Source organism: Lithobates pipiens, unplaced genomic scaffold (assembly GCF_037356315.1).
Source record: "Lithobates pipiens isolate NorthernLeopardFrog02 unplaced genomic scaffold, aLitPip1_a1.2 Scaffold_3, whole genome shotgun sequence".
Taxonomy (NCBI): domain Eukaryota; kingdom Metazoa; phylum Chordata; class Amphibia; order Anura; family Ranidae; genus Lithobates; species Lithobates pipiens.
This window is the reverse complement of record NW_027507790.1, coordinates 198,316,556-198,337,962: the sequence shown is the minus strand read 5'-3', so window position 1 is coordinate 198,337,962 and position 21,407 is coordinate 198,316,556. Positions and strand designations below refer to the sequence as shown.

General features: G+C 41.5%; 1 long non-coding RNA gene across 1 annotated transcript in view; it reads right to left on the bottom strand.

Annotated features, from left to right (window-relative positions):
- LOC143940884 (uncharacterized) overlaps positions 1 to 21,407 on the bottom strand; it is a 673,128-nt gene that overhangs the window by 269,953 nt on the left and 381,768 nt on the right. Inside the window, exon 2 of the long non-coding RNA XR_013263949.1 lies at positions 9,322 to 9,423. This is a non-coding gene — a long non-coding RNA (uncharacterized LOC143940884). The remainder of the gene's footprint in view (positions 1 to 9,321; positions 9,424 to 21,407) is intronic.

Genomic DNA, 21,407 nt, shown 5'->3' with positions numbered 1-21,407 from the left:
AGCAATAATTCTAGTCCTAGACCTCCTCTGCAACTCAAAACATGTAACCAGTAAAAAAAAAAATTAAAGTGTCGCCTATGGGGATTTTTTAAGTAACGACGTTTGGCGCCATTCCACGGGCATGTGCAATTTTGAAGAGTGACATGTTTGATATCTATTTACTCAGCATAACTTCATCTTTCACTTTATGCAAACATTGGGCTAACAAGTGGTTAATAATAGAGCTTGCAGTCAGTAGTGTTAGGAGATAGTGCGTGCTGTCTGCGTGCTCTGTACCCAGTACATACCGCTATAATATAGGGCAGGCCCCTACTTTCAAACATCCAACTTACAAACATCTCCTACTTGCAAACGCAAGGAGACAGCAGCAAGTGAGATGAAAAAAGATGGACGACAAAACAAATTATACAGGGGTGATAACCCTTCCCTATGTTTTCCAAAAAGCTTAAAGATAGTTTTTTTGACTGGAGCTACACTTTAAAAATGTACCGGTTGAAAATGACAAACAGATTCAACTTAACACAACAAACCTACACAGTCCCTGTCTTGTTTGCACCGCCTGTATACTGCTGTTCTGAGTATATAGGGCCTGGGGGCCACACGCATTTCCTTTTTTTAATATGGGTACGGGGTTCCCCTTAATATGCGTACAAGACCCAAATAGGCTGGTAATGGGCAGGGAGGGCTACCCATGCCATGTTTCTCAATGATTTTCAACCAAATTGCAGGAACCAGATATAACATTAAAACCGCAAGCAGTTTTAAATGGTGTTATTTCCGTTTAATGTCATTTTGTGCAGGGACTGTTCTAAACACGGGAAACACGTGGCACTTCACAGGCATACTACAGACACCCCCCAGGCACCATATTTAAAGGAATATTTCACTTTTTTTTTCACTTTAATCGTCATTAAAATCAGTGCTCCCGCCAAAACGGCAGTTTTTAAAACTTTTTTTTGCAGTGACCCATGTCCCCTGAGGCAGGAGGCAGGTCCCCAAACCCTTTTTAGGACACTATCTTGCATATTAGCCGTTAAAATTAGCACTTTCCAATTCGAACGTTCGAGTCCCATAGACTTCAATGGGGTTCTAACGTTCGTACCGAACGCGGGGGTCGTTCGCAAGTTCTGGTGCGAACCGAACCGGGGGTGTTCGGCTCATCCCTACTCCTGACCTCTATACTCTGCACATTACACACTCCTGACCTCTATACTCTGCACATTACACGCCTGTTCCCATTACTCTGCACATTACAGACTCCTGACCTCTGCACATTACACACTCCTGACCTCTATATTCTGCACATTACACACTCCTGTTCGCATTACTCTGCACATTACACACTACTGACCTCAGCACATTACACACTACTGACCTCTATACTCTGTTCATTACACACTCCTGACCTCTATACTCTGTACATTACACACTCCTGACCTCTATACTCTATGTATTACACACTCCTGTTCCCATTAATCTGCACATTACACACTCCTGATCTCTATACTCTGCACATTACACACTCCTGACCTCTATACTCTGTTCATTACACACTCCTGGCCCCTGCGCTCTGCATATTACACACTCCTGACCCCATGTAGCTGTGTGTGATATGGGTACTAGATAGTCATATTGCCAACATTGCTTACATGCAACCCATGAAAAGCAGTGAGGGTGATCAGAGAGAGTTAAAGGGGTTGTAAAGGTAAATGTTTTTCACCTTAATGCATTCTATGCATTAAGGTGAAAAAACATCTGACAGTGCCGGCGCCCCCAGCCCCCCCCCCCCCGTTTTACTTACCTCACCCCTCGAAAGTCCCGCGCTCGTCCCCTGACGTCCTTTCCACCGTTCATTGCCACCTTTCAGGGGGGAGGGGGGTGCAGGTACCTGTACAGTACAGGTATCTGCACCCACTTCCGGGATAGCTCTCTGCGGAAAGGGGCGTAGATTACGCCCCTTTCCGAAAGTCCCCCGCTGCCTGCTGGGAAACACACAGATCCCAGAGGCAGCGGCTCCATCCTTATTGCGCAGCGCGACTCGCGCATGCGCAGTAGGGAACTGGGAAATGAAGCCGAAAGGCTCCACTTCCTCATTCCCATACCCAAGATGGCGGCGGCAGCACCCGAGAAACGATCGAGAGATCGGCTTCGGGTGCCGACATCGCGGGCACGCTGGGCGGGTAAGTGTCCTTATTTTAAAAGTCAGCAGCTGCAGTATTTGTAGCTGCTGGCTTTAAAAAAAAAAAACGGCGGAACTCCCGGCGGACTCCCGCTTTAAGTAGACACTGCAGACATTGATTATCTCTGGATAGAACAACAGTGATCAGGACTGGTTTCTAATTTAGCAGGACTGCTATTTTAGACTAGGGTGCCTTGAGATTTTGCACACTTTTAAAGGTTTCAATAACTAAAAAGGTCGAGAAAGACTTGTATAGTCCCTGTAGCAGCTTTGTGAACATTGGCAGACTGTATTTTTCCCCTAGACTATACCAAGCTTCACTGTTTCAGGGGCGGATCCAGGGGGGGCAACGGGTCAATTGCCCCCCCCGAGAATACCGGCAGGCTGGTTCCGCGGGTCCAATCGCGGCCGGTTCCGCGGGTACCAGCGGGCCGGTTCCGCGGGTCCAATCGCGGCCGGTTCCGCGGGTCCAATCGCGGCCGGTTCCGCGGGTACCCGCGCTGAGTGGACGGTGAGGGGGGGGGCAGCTGGGCGGCTTAGGAGGGCTGCTGGCCAATCAGGAAGCCAGCAGGCAGGGGAGCAGGGAGATGACATCATCTCTCGCTGCCCTGCATCCCTCCAGTTCCGCCCTCACTGTGTATGAAGCTGTGTGCAGCAGAGAGATTGCATCATCTCTCTGCTGCCTATCTTCACTCTGGGACCCAAGAAAAGACCACCTTAGCAGAAAAGTGACACAGTAGGTGACAATCCGCAATGTGTGGCAGGCTACGTGGCAATCTGCAATGTGTGGCAGACTACGTGGCAAGTGGCAATCCGCAATGTGTGGCAGGTGACGTGGCAAGTGACAATCCGCAATGTGTGGCAGACTACGTGGCAAGTGGCAATCCGCAATGTGTGGCAGGCTACGTGGCAAGTGGCAATCCGCAATGTGTGGCAGACTACGTGGCAAGTGGCAATCCACAATGTGTGGCAGACTACGTGGCAAGTGGCAATCCGCAATGTGTGGCAGGCAACGTGGCAAGTGACAATCCGCAATGTGTGGCAGGTGACGTGACAAGTGACAATCCGCAATGTGTGGCAGGCTACGTGGCAAGTGGCAATCCGCAATGTGTGGCAGGCAACGTGGCAAGTGACAATCCGCAATGTGTGGCAGGTGACGTGGCAAGTGGCAATCCGCAATGTGTGGCAGGCTACATGGCAAGTGGCAATCCGCAATGTGTGGCAGGCAACGTGGCAAGTGACAATCCGCAATGTGTGGCAGGTGACGCGGCAAGTGGCAATCCGCAATGTGTGGCAGGCTACGTGGCAAGTGGCAATCCGCAATGTGTGGCAGGCAACGTGGCAAGTGACAATCCGCAATGTGTGGCAGGTGACGTGGCAAGTGACAATCCCCAATGTGTGGCAGGTGACGTGGCAAGTGGCAATCCGCAATGTGTGGCAGGCTACGTGGCAATCCGCATCTGGTAGGAGGCAACGTGGCAAGTGACAATCCGCAATGTGTGGCAGGTGACGTGGCAAGTGACAATCCGCAATGTGTGGCAGGTGACGTGTCAAGTAACAATCCGCATTTGGTGACAAGTGACGTGGCAAGTGACAATCCACATTTGGTGGCAGGCGACATGGCAAGTGACATCCTCAGGGCTCCCACTGATTCTGCATTATGGTGAGATGAACCATTTAATTTTATATTACAATGTATTAATAGAAATAATACGCTTCAATCATCCTGACACCATAACAACCATGGTGCCGTAATGATTGAAGCGCAAATACCAGCCATTTCCCATATAAATTGCCCCCAAAAAAACATATTTTATAGCAGTGCCCCTCCCGAGATTAGACTCTGGATCCGCCCCTGCACTGTTTCAGAATAAAACTTTAAAACTTGCAAAATACAGGGAACAGGGGACATCGGCTTCTGAAATACAACACTTTCTGAATATTCACTTGAAACAACTACAAATAGAAGAGTAGCTAACACCCATTTGCTGTGTGCTTGTTTTCGGTGTATGACTGTAAAGTACTGAAATCAGACACAGCCAGGCAACTAAAATGTTTGGAAGGTTAGCGATGGCTTCTCCTACATGGCAGGCTTACTAAAGACAAGAAACATAAAAGATCAATGGTTAAAAAAGACCACAAGATCCATCAAGTCTTCCTTTATTTTTCTTCTCTTTTTTTAAAACAAATATGGGAAGACTTATTTTTATGCCAAGCATGTTTAACTTCACCTAGGGTCCATTTACACCAGGCGCGGAGGGACTGTGTTGGGTGGCTATTCCAGAACAGTCCTAATGCATGGCCACCTGCAAGTTTACGTAAAATGCCTTGTCTCCAGCGTGGCTGCTTCACACCACTTCCTTGCAGTGGTATGCAGGTGATGTGCACTAAAAAAAGTACTGCGTGCAGTACTTTCTTTTAGTGCTGCAGGGGTCACTGCATGCCTGTTGTTAGAACAATATGAAAAGTTACAGTGTAACATTTCAATAAAGTTCATAAAAAAAAAAAGAGTGAACAATGCAATTTGCCTGTATTGTCACCATCAGTGTGTACAGCCTATTGCATTAGGGTATGCACCTCAGAGGACACACACACATGCCTCTATACTGGCAGAACAGCGGACATTTATTTTTATTATTTTTTTTTTACAATTAGTTTTTTAATAATTTTTTTTACAATATGGTGGTGAAATATCAAGAGTCTAAACAGACCCCTGATATCTTACTTTTGAGACAGAGAAAGGAACTGAGGACAAAGCTTCCCAGTCACTTTCTCTGCAGCCTCAGCTGCACTGGACAGTGACCTAATAGAAAGTTCTGGTTCATTCACAAACTAATGTTTACTATGCTTCAGTTAAGAATGAACACAGGAACGACCGGTACAGATCACTCACTGTGTTCATTAGAAAAGGAAGAGGCCGTTAAATTAAATATTTACTGGCCCCTTCCCACACTCTCCATCCTGAAACATCCCCACAGCAGCCAGCTGGAGAGGAGGGAAGTTGGCAGCACTGCAAGGGGGAGATAGGGGGCACCAGGAAGCAGGAGAAATGGGCACTGAATAGGGTGATTAGGGTGTGCCCAGGCACACCTGACACACCCTGTGCACATGCCTTTGATTGTCGCATCAACATTGTCCTGGTTTGGCCAGATCTCACCACACACCAGCAGATGTGTTGCAATGCAGTGGCTGGTGTGAACAAACCTTTACTGTTGATTGATTCACTACAAATAAAGTGGTGGATGGAAAGAAAATCACAATCTATGGGCTGCTTTAGTCTTTAACTTTCCTTCTGCCAGCTCTTTGCTATGAACATTGACCCCAATGCTTTTGAGCTTATATTTACATTACTTCTCTTTTAAACATTATTTATACCCTAAGGCTGGGTTCACACTGCTGCGGGGGGAGATCCGGATGTGATTCGCACCTCAAATCACATCCGATCTCCGTAGCGATGCGAGTTCAGCCATACAGATAGTATGGCTGAATTCGCATCGCTCCCGCAGCAAACTCGCACGGGACCCTTTTTTTGGTCCGCAACAGAATCGGATCGCATGGGGGTTCACACCATGCGATCCGATTCCTGTGCGAGTCGGCAAATCGCACTGCGATATGCGGATGGATCTGGGGGTGTCATTAACATAACATTGACACTCCCAGCCGTCCGCATAGGGCAGTGTGAACTGCCGGCGGGAGGTGTGCGATGCGGGAAAACGCCGCGGATTCGCGGCGTTCCCGCATCGCAGCGGTGTGAACCCGGCCTAAAAGTGTATTTTTTTCAAAAAAAGCGGTCAGATAAAGTGGGCTCCATTAAGGAAATGCTGAAAAAAAGTACTTGCACCTGTTCTAGCAGTATCTATCTTCCATCAGGGCTAATATTTGTTTCAGCAATTACTTTTTGTATGTGGTGTAAACTGAATAGGAATTGTAGCCTTTTTTGGTATGGATAATAAAATATTGAAATTTTAACAGATATGAGTTTGTGGTGCCATTCTCTCTTTGTCAACCAATATCATAGAATTTAGGACAAGGCACAGTTTTTCAGATTGTGTCCACAGTACCATTCTGTATGTCTGCCCTTCCATTATACAAAACAACATATTTATCTAAAGGCTGTGCCAAGAAATTTCCCAAAGTGTGGGACATATGGGTGGAATCCCCCTACACTAAAGCTGACTCTCCAGAAGACTAGTTAACATGTAGTTGGGTAATTACTGTTGACATTGTGGTGGCATTTTACATTTATGTTCTATTTGAGGGAGTTGCTCCTGTGGTCTGGGATCTGGGAAAGGGCATATTTTATCATTTAATGAGCCAAGCTCTATAAAATGTCTGGCAGGAGGATCGATTGGTAATATTCCAATTATTTCAGCCTTCACTGGCAGTTAGGGCGTACCAACTTTTACTTAGTTACATAGTTAGACAAGGTGAAAAAAGACACAAGTCCATCTAGTTCAACCAAGAAAAAAAAACAAAAAAAAAAAGAAACAATCCCATATACACAATCTCTCACCTACCCAGTTGATCCAGAGGAAGGCAAAAAAAAAAACCCAGCAAAGCATGCTCCAATTTGCAACAGCGGTCGGAAAAAGTTCTTTCCTTATCTCCCGAGAGGCAATCGGATTTTCTCTGGATCAACTTTACCTATAAAGGTTAGTATGTACATTTAGGAAAGAATCCAGACCTTTTTTAAAGCAATCTACTGAGCTGGCCAGAACCACCTCCGGAGGGAGTCTATTCCACATTTTCACAGCTCTTACTGTGAAGAAACCTTTCCATATTTGGAGATTAAAATCTTTTTTTCCTCTAGATGTAAAGAATGCCCCCTTGTCCTCTGTGATGACTTAAATTGAATAACTCAACACCAAGTTCATTATATGGACCACTTATATATTTATACATGGTGATCAGATCCCCCCTTAATCTCCTCTTCTCAATAGGGAATAGATTTAGTTCCTCTAATCGTTCCTCATAGCTGAGCTCCTCCATGCCTCTTATCAGTTTGGTTTCCCTTCTCTGCACTTTCTCCAGTTCCCCAATATCCTTTTTGAGAACTGGTGCCCAAAACTGAACTGCATATTCCAGATGCAGTCTTACTAATGATTTGTACAGGGGCAAAATGAGTCTCCACCTCCTCGCTAACACTGGGAGACCTTTGTAGTTCGCACACCCCTGTACAGTTCCACCCATAATGCGTCAGACTCATCACACTCTCCATCAACTAGGTCAGTGATGGCGAACCTTGGCACCCCAGGTGTTTTGGAACTACATTTCCCATGATGCTCGGCTACACTGCAGAGTGCATGAGCATCATGGGAAATGTAGTTCCAAAACATCTGGAGTGCCAAGGTTCGCCATCACTGAACTAGGTCCTCTTTCACACTTACTTTAAGATTATTTCTCACATAGAGATGGACAGAGCCTAGCGGCAATGGTAGACGTGCACACCCAGAAGAGGAGTCCACCCCCCACTTGGCCCATTCCTCCACAACACTCAGTTAAGGTAGGGGGAAATTATGGGGGGGCTGTGATGTCAGAGAGGAGAGCTATGATATGGTGGGGGTAGCTGTGATATGAGTGGCTGTGAGAGGGGGGAATGGTAATACTAGGGGTTGTGATGTGAGAGGGTGACAATGTGATGTGATATGGAGAGATGTGATGTGATATAGAGGGCTGTGATGTGAAAAGGGGGAACTGTGATATAAGGTGCTGTGATGAGAATGGGGGGCGCTGTGATATGAAGGGCTGTGAAGGGGTGCTGTGATGTGAGAGGGAAAACCTGTGATATAGGGGGCTGTGATTTGACAAGGGGGAAGCTGTGATATGGGGGCCTGTGATGTGAAAAGGGGGCTGTGATGTGAGAGGGGGGCTGTGATATGAAGGTTTTGTGATGTGAGGGGGAGGGAGGGGATTGTGATTGCAAGGGGGACTGTGATGTCAGGGAAGGGTCTGTGATTACAAGGGGGGCTGTGATGTAAGAAAGGGGAGCTGTCATATGGGGGGCTTTGATGTGAGAAGGGGGAACTGTTATGTAAGAGGGGGCTGCTATATGGGGGGCTTTGATTGAGTGGGAGAGCGGTGATATGGGAGGGCTGTTATGTGAGAGGGGGGTTGTGATGTGAGGGAGGAGCTATGATATTGGCAGGCTGTGATGTGATATGGGGTATCTGTGATATGGGGGCTGTGATATGGGCAGGCTGTAATGTGAGAGGGGTGCTGTGATATGGGGGAGCTGTAACATGAGGGGCTGTGATAGGTGGGGGGGGAGCTATGACATGAGGGAGCTTTTGTATGAAGGGTTTGTGATTTGAGGAGGACAGCTGTGATTTCAGGAGTGGGAGAGCTGTGTTGTGGGGGGCTGTGATTGCAAGGAGGACTGTGATGTGAGGGAGGGGTCTGTGATTGCAAGGGGGGCTGTGATGTAAGCAGGACTGTAATGTGAAAGGGGGTTGTGATGTAAGGGGGGCTGTGATGGGAAAAGGGGGGCTGAGGGCACTAATGTAAAGGGGGCTGTGATGTGAAAGAGTCATAGAAGAAAAATGAGATGCGGACCTCTGCAGAAAAAAAATGTTACCAGCCAGACCTCTGTGAATTTTAATTCAGTACCCCTGTTCTATTTGTGGTACCCACTGTTATTATTCTTGATGCATGATGAGCAGCCTGGATTAGCATTCTGGAAGTGATGACACTTGCCAATAGGGTTGCACTGTTTGAGAGCGTTTGTGGACTGATATAAGCAGCAAAGTTTTATAGAACAGCAAAGTTCAGAACAGGCACCGTATTTTTTGTAACTAATTTCTACAACATTAATACTACATTTTATTGCTTCACCAGGATAAGCCATGTGCCATCTTTAAATGTCAAAGCTTTGTATTCCCAGGCCAGCACTGTTAATTAACAATCCACTTACTTCTCCACATCCATAAAATGTAACAACATTCAGTAACAGTCAGGCACCATTATGTTATATCACATAGCTATTCATCTAATTTTATCCACCAAGGTAATGAAAGCATCACTCAATGCAACATGTTCCTTGTATATATTATGCCAACATCTGAGATAAAAACAGCATGAAAAATACAGACAGCAGCCTTGAACCACAGAAGTGTGATGGAAAGTAGTAAGAATGTTCTACTTACACTTTTACCTCTTGCATATAAAGTATTGCTGTTTATGTTCATGTTGCTTGTGTTTCACAAAAGTGCTTCAAGTAGAAATTCACCGGGCAGCCATCTAAATGTCTAACAACAAAACAGTAATTAATATTAGGCACAATACTGCACAATACTGCAACCTAATAGGAAAAACAACATAGTGTACAAACGCTAAACATACAGTGCCTTGCAAAAGTATTCACCCCCCCCTTGGCATTTTCCCTGTTTTGTTGCCTCACAACCTGGAATTAACATGGATTGTTTGAGGATTTGCATCATTTAATTTACAGACTATGGAGCGTACGGCTTATTGTCATCCTATGTACAGATACTCCAGTCTCTGCTGTGGAACTTTGCAGCTCCTCCAGGGTTACCTTAGGTTTATGTGCTGCCTCTGTGATTAATGCCCTCCTTGCCTGGTCCATGAGTTTTTGTATGCAGTCGTCTCTTAGCAGGTTTGCTGTTTTGCCATGTTCTTTCCATTTGGTTATGATAGATTTGATGGTGCTCCTAGGGATCATCACAGATTTGGATTTTTTTTATAACCTGACCCTGACTTTTACTTCTCAATAACATTGTCTCTTACTTGTTTGGAGAGTTCCTTGGTCTTAATGGCAGTGTTTGGTTAGTGGTGCCTCTTGCTTAGGTGTTGCAGCCTCTGGGGCCTTTCAAAAAGGTGTGTATATGTAATGACAGATCGTGTGACACTTAGATTGCACACAGATGGACGTCATTTCACTAATTATGTGACTTCTGAAGGTAATTGGTTGCTCCAGAGCTTTTTATGGGCTTCATAACAAAGGGGGTGAATACATAAGCACATGCCAATTATCAGTTTTTTTTATTTCTGAAAAATAGTGTTATGTAAATATTTTTCAAATTTTATTTCACCAACTTAGACTATTGTGTTCTGATCCATCACATATAATTAAGATTAAAAAGAAACATTGAACTAAAGGCTGTAATGTAACAAAATAGGTAAAAAGCCAAGGGGGTGAATACTTTTGCAAGGCAATGTACATAAACAATATTTCAAAGGGCAAAATCTTAGAGGGAAATGTGTGTTTTTTTGAGGGAATATTTTTTAATGTTAACTTAAAAATTATTTGGTGCCCTGGCTATGTCTTTAAAGCAGAACTAAAGTCTACAAAAGTATAAAGAAGCAGTCGCAATCCAATGACGTCATCTCTAAAAAGCTTTATTGAAAGCCAGAGAAAACACAGGAAACACGACAGTCCCATCAAAGACTGCCCTTCTAATGCATTTCTCACCAACCAGAACCCCCAGTTTTCTGGACACAATGGAATCTTTTTGGGCCTGCACCCAAACTCCTGATGCGGCACTATCACAGGCTGGAGAATGGTGGCAACACATTGACACATATATCCATAAAGCCTGCAGATATCTTAGTTCCAGAGGTGCAACATGCTTTAGATCTCTTGGCAGATGTTGACATTTTCTCACTGGCCTCTTTAATGATTGAATGAGCAATGTTGCAACCATGGTCATATATCATTTCACACCATACACTCTTGCTCCCGTTATCATGCTACAGCTCCCTAGGCAGCAGCTGTGAGGCACATGTATTTGATTTTTACCAGTTTTTACTTTACTTTCCTTTATCCCTTCTTTCCCTATTGACTGGAAAAAAAAAATTTTTCTATTAAATGGCCCCAGCAAATGGAGAAACCAATCCATCCAATCAGGAAGGAGAGAATGATATTGTAGCCAGTCAAACTAAACACAGGTTGGAGATCAAACTTTTTGATAATAAAGTTAATTTTTACAGAGTTTTCACAGCTACTATCTAGCAATTTCACAGCTACTATCTAGCAATTTGGTATATTGTAGCTGATATGAATGCAATTTTGAATGGCACTCCAATGTACTAAACCAGTGCACACCTGATGCCCCTGGCTGCAGCACATCACAGCCCACTGTAATCTACTAGTGCTGCATCAACATATATGGTGCAGATTTGGTATGCTGTGGCACTTTAATGAATAGCCTGCCTTAACTCAATGAACCTTATTTGCATTCAGGGTTGCTCATCCGCATCCATATAGACGCCGCATTCCCCTGGGTACCCTGGTTGAAAAAGGCAGTTCTGTGACATAAAAATACCTACAAAGTGCTGCAGTTTTTAGATTTCTGACATCTACAAAACTTGTAACTAACAAAATATATTATGTTTGTATTGTTATAACTGATCCTCTTTATGTTCACTTCTAAATGATGAAAAAATGTTAAGCGACAGAACTCTTTATTCTTTACAAATACAATGTAAAATTACATCTTTCAATGAGAATTCAAGGTCTATGTGGAAAGATAACAAGGATTATACCTTTATTCTCTCTTTCATCATCCAAGTGATATATAAGAGTGATATAAAGCAGCAGCATAGCCCCACAGGGAGGCCTTGTTCTGTAGCTGTGTATGTAGGGGAACATAGCAACAACAAAAAAAACATTGCCTTTACTGACTCATAAAACTGAAGATTCAAAGCCTATGAGCTACTTTGAACTATGGTTCATTAAGTGCTTATGGCGCTAGAGACATTAATAGAGGACCGTGATCAACTTGATTTTTTTTTTCCAGGTGTCCAGGGAAGTATTTCACCTGAAATACACTCAGCTGTGTCCATAATTTACCAATATTTCCCAGAATTTATTTCAGAATGAAATATACTGTTATAGTGTGAATGGTAGTGAAGCATCCCGGTGTCACTTCAAATATTCAGTCAAGTATCTTTAAATGAGTATCTGTTTGACACTATTTGACATAGGCACAAGTTCACTTCCCTTCACCTCACTTTAATAAATAAGGTCAACTCTGCTTGTCCACTTATATCTTGCATCCAACAAGCCACCATCCTGGGTTCCTGGGTCCCAGGCCCCTGTAGACCCCGTCTCTTACTATTCGTGGAAATTGCAATTTGACACAAATGACTTTCAAAAAAAATTTACAAAAGGAGGAGGTGATTTAAACAAAAACCATTTAAGTGTTGCAAATAAAAGAGAGAACGTGATATGATTCACAGCAGGACCACTACTAAGGAGCAGTAATAATATCTACTACTAAGATACCTTTATGGCTTTGTGATTTCTAAACTAACAGGCTGATGATCATAAACATCCTTGGCAACTGGCAAGTGAAGAGTACCTGATATTGGGAAAATTTTAAATTACTTAATTTTTTGCCATTTAGTCCCTCTAAAACATACAGTATACGTACTATGCTTTAGGCTATCTGTTCTATTTAGAAAAAAATAAAGGTAATGTTAGAAGAATATACAGATACAATAACATGCATAAAGGGTGTCAAAGTATCATCTATCATGTCCCAAAGCTGAAAATGTTATATTTTGCCATAATAGCAAACTACAAGGTCTTAGAATCTCTGCCTCAAATGCATAATGATATCAGAGGTGACAATTTTTGCTGTAAGGCGCAAGGAGATGTATACATAATTTCTATGTTACTTTATCTGCAGGCCTAAATAGTGACCTATGTTCTTTTTTTTTGGAGAGATTCAGTGAATCGTGGAAAGGTCAGGAATAGCATAGTGCTTCCAAAGTGTACAAAGTTATTTCAAGAGAGGAATCAAGTGAATTAAGCATGATTTGCACTTGGTAAAGTGTATGTTAAGCTTTTAATCTAGTTTTTGATGCTGTGAAAAATGAATTAACAATTCTGTTAATTTATTAACCAGTCTTCTAATTTTGGCATACTGTGCCACGCTTTCAGATCACTCTACTGCAGGGTAGTCTTCCCGGTCAGGATTGCAGACTGACAGTGGTGAGAGCCGGTGGTGCGGAGGACGGTGTATGTGGACAGCTTTACCCCGGATGCCTGCATACTTAGATGTGCCTCTTTTAATCATCAACCATGTGAGTTGCTAAATGTTGTGCCTTTATTAAATGTAACTATATTGCTACACTTAGACGTGCCTCTCTTCTCTTTTATACTATGCAACTCCTGAAAGATTTTGCTTCTAATCCCCTTGTGTAGGCTGCTATTTGTGGATGGACATTTTATGGTTACACAACCTGGCCACATTGCTATAATCTTTTTATATGGACTATAAACTGAAGGACCTATGAATAAATGGCTGTGGAACAAATCATTTGAGTTTCCATTATTTCTTGTAGGGAAATTTGCTTTGATATATAAGTGCTTTGGAGTACAAGCACGTTTCTGGAAGAAAACATGCTCGCAACCCAAGGTTTTACTGTATCTACAAAAACAGTGGTCAAACTAGAAAAACAGATGTTTTTAAGTCATTTTACATATTTTTGTTTAGAGAATCTGTAAAACTTAAAATAATTTTTGCAAGATATGTGGATTGATTTACTAAAGGCAAATAGACTGTGTACTTTATAAGTGCAGTTGCTACAGAGCTTAGTGAATGAGGTAAAGCTTCACTTTGCAAAGAATACCTACTCACATGTAGGGAAAATTTAAAAAAACACATGCATGGATGATGGAAGTCAACAGCCCTTCCCCTTTTTATAAGCTATGGAGCAACTGCACTTGCAGAGTAAACAGCCTATTTGCCTTTAGTAAATGAACCCCAATATCACCAACAAAACCTTATTTGTCTTTAAAACACAATGGGGTTGATTTACTAAAGGCATATCGACTGTGTACTTTGTAAGCAAAGTTGCTTTGGTTCCGTGGGAGAGACATTCATTTCACACTACATATTCTAGGTGGGTATCACTTCTAATACAGGCATAGCCCACTTTTTTTTTTTTTTTTTTTAAATAATTATTTTTATTGAAAGTTTCATATAATACAACATAACGAAACAAGTACAAGTAGTGGTGAACTACATGTTGTGATTTAACATCCAAAAGAAAGGAAAGAGAGAAATAAAGAAAGGGAGAGGGAGGAGAGAAAAAAAAGAAAATTGCGATTACAAATGTAAATTCAGCATTCTACCTCTAATGTCGTATTCACATCTTTATGAGAGCAGTTCAATGAGTTAAGTTAAGATACAACCGTTGCAATTAAATGGGAGATGCCACTGTACCGGTCCACGATCTCCATCTGGCTCCCCCGGCACCCCAACTGGGATCACGCTGTGACGGGGGCCATCTGGAGCATCGCCAGATAGGAACTGTCGCATTGTCATGTAACCTCAGATAGAGTTATTTCTTGTACCACTCTGTCCAACACTTTCATTGTTGGTCAAATTTCTTGCCACAAGAATTCCTTAGAGCTAGCAATCTTTCATAATGAAAGTTCAAGTTCACCTGGACTAGCACTTCTGAGGGATTTGGGGATTGTGTACTCTTCCAATGTCGGGCAATTATTAATTTGGCTGTAGTCAAAATATGTATCACTACCGTGCGGAATTGGGGTGGATAGTTATCTATACCGAGATGGAGAATTGCTAAAGCTGGATTTGGGGTTTGTATCATCCCGGTGACTTCCGTGAGTATACTAAATATCTTTCTCCAATAGCTAGAAACATCTTTGCAATGCCAGAAAATATGTAATATAGTACCTACACTGCCGCAGTCTCTCCAACAAAGTGAAGAGTGCGTAGAAAACATTCTTGCTAATTGGTGTGGTGTCCTATACCATTTGTGGAGAACCTTCTGGGTGAGCTCCCAGTGGTTGACGCAATGAGTGGCTGCATAGTTATATCTGAGGGCCTTGCTCCATTGGCTTATATCATATGTCTGATTCAGATCCCTCTCCCAAGTAAGCATGGAGGAGAACTTCACCAGACATTGTTTATATTGCAATGTGTTGTATATAAGTGAGATGCCTCGGGTTTTAACCTTGGGAGATACAAAGTATTGCCAAATTGGGCTATTAATTTCAATATTCGGTGGAGGAGATCTCTTTAGAAAGGATGACACCTGGTTATGTAGGTATTGGCTGGTTGGGGGGATATTATACGTGAGTCGTAAGGAGTCGAACGATTTAAAAGTCTCTTGGGTATATAATTCGTCTACCCACTCTATGCTATTCCCCTTCCATTTAGTGACATTGCTATATGGTATCAATAGTTCCAAGGTCTGGATCGGGATCCTGACTGCTGTGTGAGTGTGTGTTAACTTTTGCTGTTGCAGTAGATGTCTCCATGCGGCAATAGTTGCTACAATCGTCGGGGAGAAATGTATTAAGGATCTAGGCTTCCAAGAGTCTGCCATGAGGAGGAGACTCATGTTGTGAGTTTGTGCTATACACTCTTCTAGATTTACGGCATACCCCACTTTTAAGTACGCAATGGAGTTTATTTACTAAAGCTAGAAAGTGCAAAATTAGGCTCACTTCTGCCTAGAAACCAACGAGCTTCCAGGTTTTATTACCAAAGCTTAATTGAACAAGCTGGGGTTAGAAGCTCATTGGTTTCTATGCAGATTCTCCATATACAACCCTCCCAATGCTTGTATGCAAATATTGATAGATGTAGTGATGTTTAGGGCTCAATACCCTGAGTCATACATCTTGTGTATGGGGGACTTCAATATGTGATTAGATCCGACTCTGGACAGGCATGGAATGTCTGCTCAGACTCGAATAACTGGAACATTAACTGGAACGGTACATTAAAAAAATGTATTGAAGAAGTAGGACTAACGGATGTATGGAGGAATAGGAACCTGTACACAAGGACATATTCTTGGTCTGCAATGACCAGAGGGTATCTATCATGGATAGATCTTTTGCTGTATAATGATAAAGTGTTGCGTTTAAATCAGTCAGTAGAATATTTAGTATGAGGAATCTCTGATCACTCACCACTGCTTGCTAAAATCACAATAGGTCCGAGGGGAAGGTGTATCCGGGTGGAAGGATACAGTCTTTTTGGCTATCCCAGATCAGCTCCAATGACCGAATTCCAGATCAATTGGAGATGTTTCTGGAGGCACATGTAGATAGCCAAAGCTGATCTTTTTTTTTGGGATAGATTTAAAGCATATCTTTGAGGAGTATTGAAATCAACAATTTCAAATCTAAAATGGGTGATAAGACAAGAAGAAGAGGAGTTAGCAGGGAAATGTGCTCAGGTAGAGAGGAAATATATATTAAATCCTACAAGTAGCAAACAGAGAGAACTGGAATCCCTTCAATGCCAATATAAAAATCAGTCAGCTGTGACTGCTAAGCGGAAGAATTTTTTCCGCAGCCAACAATATTACGAATGGGGGAATCAACCGGGAGCACTACCGGCCTTTCTGGCCAAACAACAAATAACATCCCCATCAATTCTAAAAATCAGTAATGAGAAAGGGGAGATAGTAAGAGAAAAAGAGGAGATAATAAACTGCTTCTACAAATATTATGTCACGATGTATATCTGTTTAATGGTACAGAGATAGAAGTGGATGAGTATTTGAAGGAACTAGAATTCCTAAAAATTACGGAGGAGAAAGTGAGGATTTTGGATGGAGAAATAACAGAGGTAGAAGTCAGGAAGTCAATGGTGGTTGGAAACTCACCAGGCCTGGATAGGATACCACTTGAAGGTTATAAAAATATATTGCTATAATAGCACCAATGTTGACAGGGGTCTTCACTTCCCCGCACTTATTTTCTATTGTAATAGAAATTCTTGCTTTACAATTTAGACAGTCTAAATTATATAAGGGTATAATTTAAAGAGGAAGGACAGAACATTTAGGGTTATATGCGGATGATATTATTTTATACATGGAAGATACACAGAATACACCTAGAGAAGCAATGAGATTAATAGATAACTTCGGGAATTACTCAGGCCTTAGAATTAACTGGCAAAAGTCTGTGTTACTGCCCCTACATCAAAATAAAGGAGAGGACTGGACCCAGTCACCGCTTAAAATAGTAGACTTAGTTAAATATCTAAGAATTCAAAATACTCTTCAATCCAAGGAATTTCTAACAACTATTGTTAATCCTGTGATATACTACATTAGGGATAAATTAACAATATGGAAGAAATTGCCCATATCAGTAGCAGGAAGAAATGGATTAATTTAAATGATACTTTTACTGAAATGTTTATATATTTTTTCACACAATTATCCCAAAATTTTTATTTAAAAAATAACACTCACAATTTATAAGACTTATATGGGCCAAGGTTAGATGTAAACTGAAAATAACAACATTACAAAGGCCAAAGACAAAAGATGGATTAGCACTTCCAGATATTTATCTATACTACCTGGTGGGACAATTGAAACATTTAAAGACATGGATCATACAAGAGCAAAAAAATGGACTGGAAAGACATTTATTTGAGATATTGCAAGTGGAGGATTTGCTGATTTGGTTGGAAGCCAAAACGAACTGTCTACCTAGAATAAAAATACTAATAGTAATACTGGCCAGAGCGGTATGGAGAGAGGTTAAAAAAGTAACAGGTTTTAGAGATACCCCTCCAGAGACTCCTATGTGGAATAATCCCTCCCTAGAGCACTTGAATATGTCTTTGGATAGTGAATTTTTGAGGAAGAAGGGAATAGTTACATTAACCCCCCTGACGGTATTCCCGAGTCTGGCTCGGGGTGGAATTTTCATACCAAAAGCGGTATCCCCGAGCCAGACTCGGGACTGCCTCGCTGGATCCAGGAGGAGGTTTACTCACCTTCTCCCTCGGATCCAGCGTTGTCTCCCCGCTGTATGAGCGAGCCGTGTCTCGCTCGATGCATCACATCGCCGATCTCCGTGCCCTGCGAGCGTTGCGACGCACGGGGACGGAGATCGGCGCCAAATTCAAAAAGTGAAACAAACAGTAAACATACAGTATAATGTAATCTTACAGATTACATTGCTGTATGTAAATATTTCACATCCCCGTTGTCCCTAGTGGTCTGCCCAGTGTCCTGCATGCAGTTTTATGTAATAAAAACTGTTCTTTATGCCTGGAAACTGGAGATTGTCCATAGCAACCAAAACTGTCCTTTTACATCAAAAATGGTTTTAGACCAGCTAGAAAACAGCGATAATAAATTGTAATCACTCGCAGAATTGAGCGATAGCGATTTGTGGGGAGATCCGTCATCAAATACTGAAAAGTAATGACAGTGACAATTCTGCAACTGAGCAAATTTCAGTGTTTTTGATTTGATTACATTATTGAATAATTTTTATTATTGTTATATTATTATTTGGTACAATTATTTATAATTATTTATTATATTATAATTTATGATTTCATTTTTCAAACTTTATTATACCCGGGATGTCTGCTAGACTCTGGTTTGGACAGATTTAAGAGAGTTATTCCTAAGAATTGCAGGACTACAATATAAAACGCCAAATTTTCATGCAAAATAATTGTACCGCTTTTAGCACCTAAAATCCAAAATAATTGTACCGCCAGGGAGGTTAAAACAGATATATGATTATAAAAATTTGCAAACATTTTAATTTTTGAGCCAACAATATGATATTCCCAATAAGTTTTTCTATAAGTATTTACAGTGAAAACATATGATCCAGGCACAGTTTGGATATCAAGAACCTAAAGTATCCAAATATCCCTTAGTAGGCATACTACGATCACAAGGACCAAAAGGATTAATATCTGTTTTATGCTCTTGGTTGTTGAAGGCCAAATTCAGTGGTATGCCACTTAAAATAAGAGCTAGATGGCAGGAGGTACACCCGGATATGACATAGGAGAATGGGGCATGATTTTTTCCTTGCATATCGGAGTGTCTCCTGCCATTAATAATACGATTTTCAACTGTACATTATCCAATCAAAAAATATTTGACCCCTCAGAAAATGTATAGAATTGGAAGAATGACGTCATCTGAGCGCAGATGATACTGTTACCCAGATGTTACCCAGAGGCAGATTTTGTGCATTTGATGTGGTCATGTCCAGGAATAGCTGAATATTAGCAAAAAGTGGTGGACACACTAACTAGTATTTTGAATAGAGAGGTACCATATAACTTGGAAGTGTGTGTATTAGGATTATTGGAGGTAGAGGAGTGGTCGGAATACAATAGGAATATGTTACAAGAAACATTATTTATGGCACGTAAACAAATATCAGTAAGATGGATGCAACCAATGGTCCCAAATACAAGTATGAAAAGAAAATTGGGTAGAATTGGCGCTATACCTTTAAATCAATTATAAATTTCAATTTACAAAATCCTATAACCATTGGTGCTGTGAAATTACTGCTAAGTGAAATATTTAGGAGTTATTGAATTATTAATATATGCATGCCCTTTTTGTAAGGGCCCCTTACTAACATAAATTTCAAGTGCAAATTTTTTTTTTTTTTTAAATAGAAAATATATGTATATATGTATGTGAAATTCTAAACGTTATAAGCCATTCATCAATATTTGTAACCCGTGCCAGTGGTTGTGCCAAAAGCCAAATAAAATGAAATTAAAAAACAAGTGAATTGTAATGTGCAAAAAGTTCAAATCTTCCAATTTCCTTTCCTATAAGTGTGGAAATATAGACAAATGCTTTATATTATGCAAAACAATTCACGGCCAATGCTTTACTTCCAAGTGGTGACTTGTGCAAATTCCAGAACAACTTCCCGGTGCGCTTTGGTGAAATTCAATTCTATTGCGCTCACAAGATCGTTACCCCCACTGGGGCAAAGTCGCCTCCACAGTGTTAGCCCCTGTGCCGCTATCTGGTGTCTCCCTAGAAATCTGGTTTGTCATCCACGGTTAAAGCCCTCATTCGTATGGTTCATAGAAAAAGAGGGAAATCCATAGTGAAATATGTCTTTATTTATTATTAGAGGAAAATTACTCACATATTACAAATGGTGTGCTTGCAATGTATAAAAAACAGGAGGGTAGCATCAGCAACCGCAGTAAAGAGAAAACACTCTATACAGTCCTTTATAGCAAGATCTATATCTGGTGTGCTCTCTTGAAAATGGTATTGTTCAGAGAAATTTAACTAGCCCTGTCTAACTTAACCTGTCACATTGCTCACAGACCTCAATGTCATTTTGTATCATGTTATTTTTACACACTTCTCATCAGAATGCAGGCAGAAACACCAGAACAGCTTTTTTACTAGCCTAACCAATAAAAGAATACAACCAATTATATAAATAGGTTATTCGTATGGAAAAAGCATAAACTGAGACATGAATGCTTTCCATTGATTTTTTTTAAGGTATCCCATTTAAGAAATGATTGCCCCAAGGTTCACTTTTTTTTAATGTCTGTGGAACCTTAACAAATTGGACCCCTGGTATACAGCTTCCTGATAAGGGTATTAAAGAAACACAAGCGTGGTATTACAATCAATGAAAGGGCAATCAATCCCGAGGCCAAGGCCGCTGCATTACATTAAGCAAAGGGCATCACTGCACATGATGTATTTTCATTTAATTGGCTTACTTTGATTTCTACAGTTATGTCTGTGTATGGTCTCAATATGAGAAACCTGGTTCCCTGATCAATAGCTTTCCCCAGAGGAAAGGAATAAATATAACCCTTGAACTGCTTGAGCCCCTTTGTTTGACCCCACCATCAGTGCAGCAGTCTAATGTATGTTAATATCTGCTGAGTGGGAAATACAAGGCTGAACTGAGTGACTTTCTAAATGCTGCTCTAGTGAAAGGCTGAGATTTCAGTGCATGTTGATACAGCAAATGTCCAAAGGCATTTTCGTTCATTATGTAATAATAATTATACTACCACTTATACCATATTCTTTCACTGTCACTCTTCTGAAACAGGTATGTTTGCTTCTGAAACTGCTGATCAGATTCCATGACATGTGAAGGCCAAATAACCTCCAGTTTTCCCCAACCTGCTAGACCATAACCTCCAAACCCCCAATTACCTAATAAATGACGTGACAAGGTTTTGGAGTAAAATGGCCTTACGACCTTTTATTTAACAAATACATAACTTAAATAAATAACATTTAAAATAACCATCAGCCAAATGTATCTATACCCTGGTGGTCTTTGAGGGGAATGACACACAACTTGGTCACTGCGACAAATTTCTTTAAAACTTAGGCCTCTAGTCGCAGATACGGACTCAGAGATGATACTTGTTATCCGCAGTGACCTACATTTTATCCCTTCCTAGTTAAACCCCTTGTTAACCGGAAGGTACCT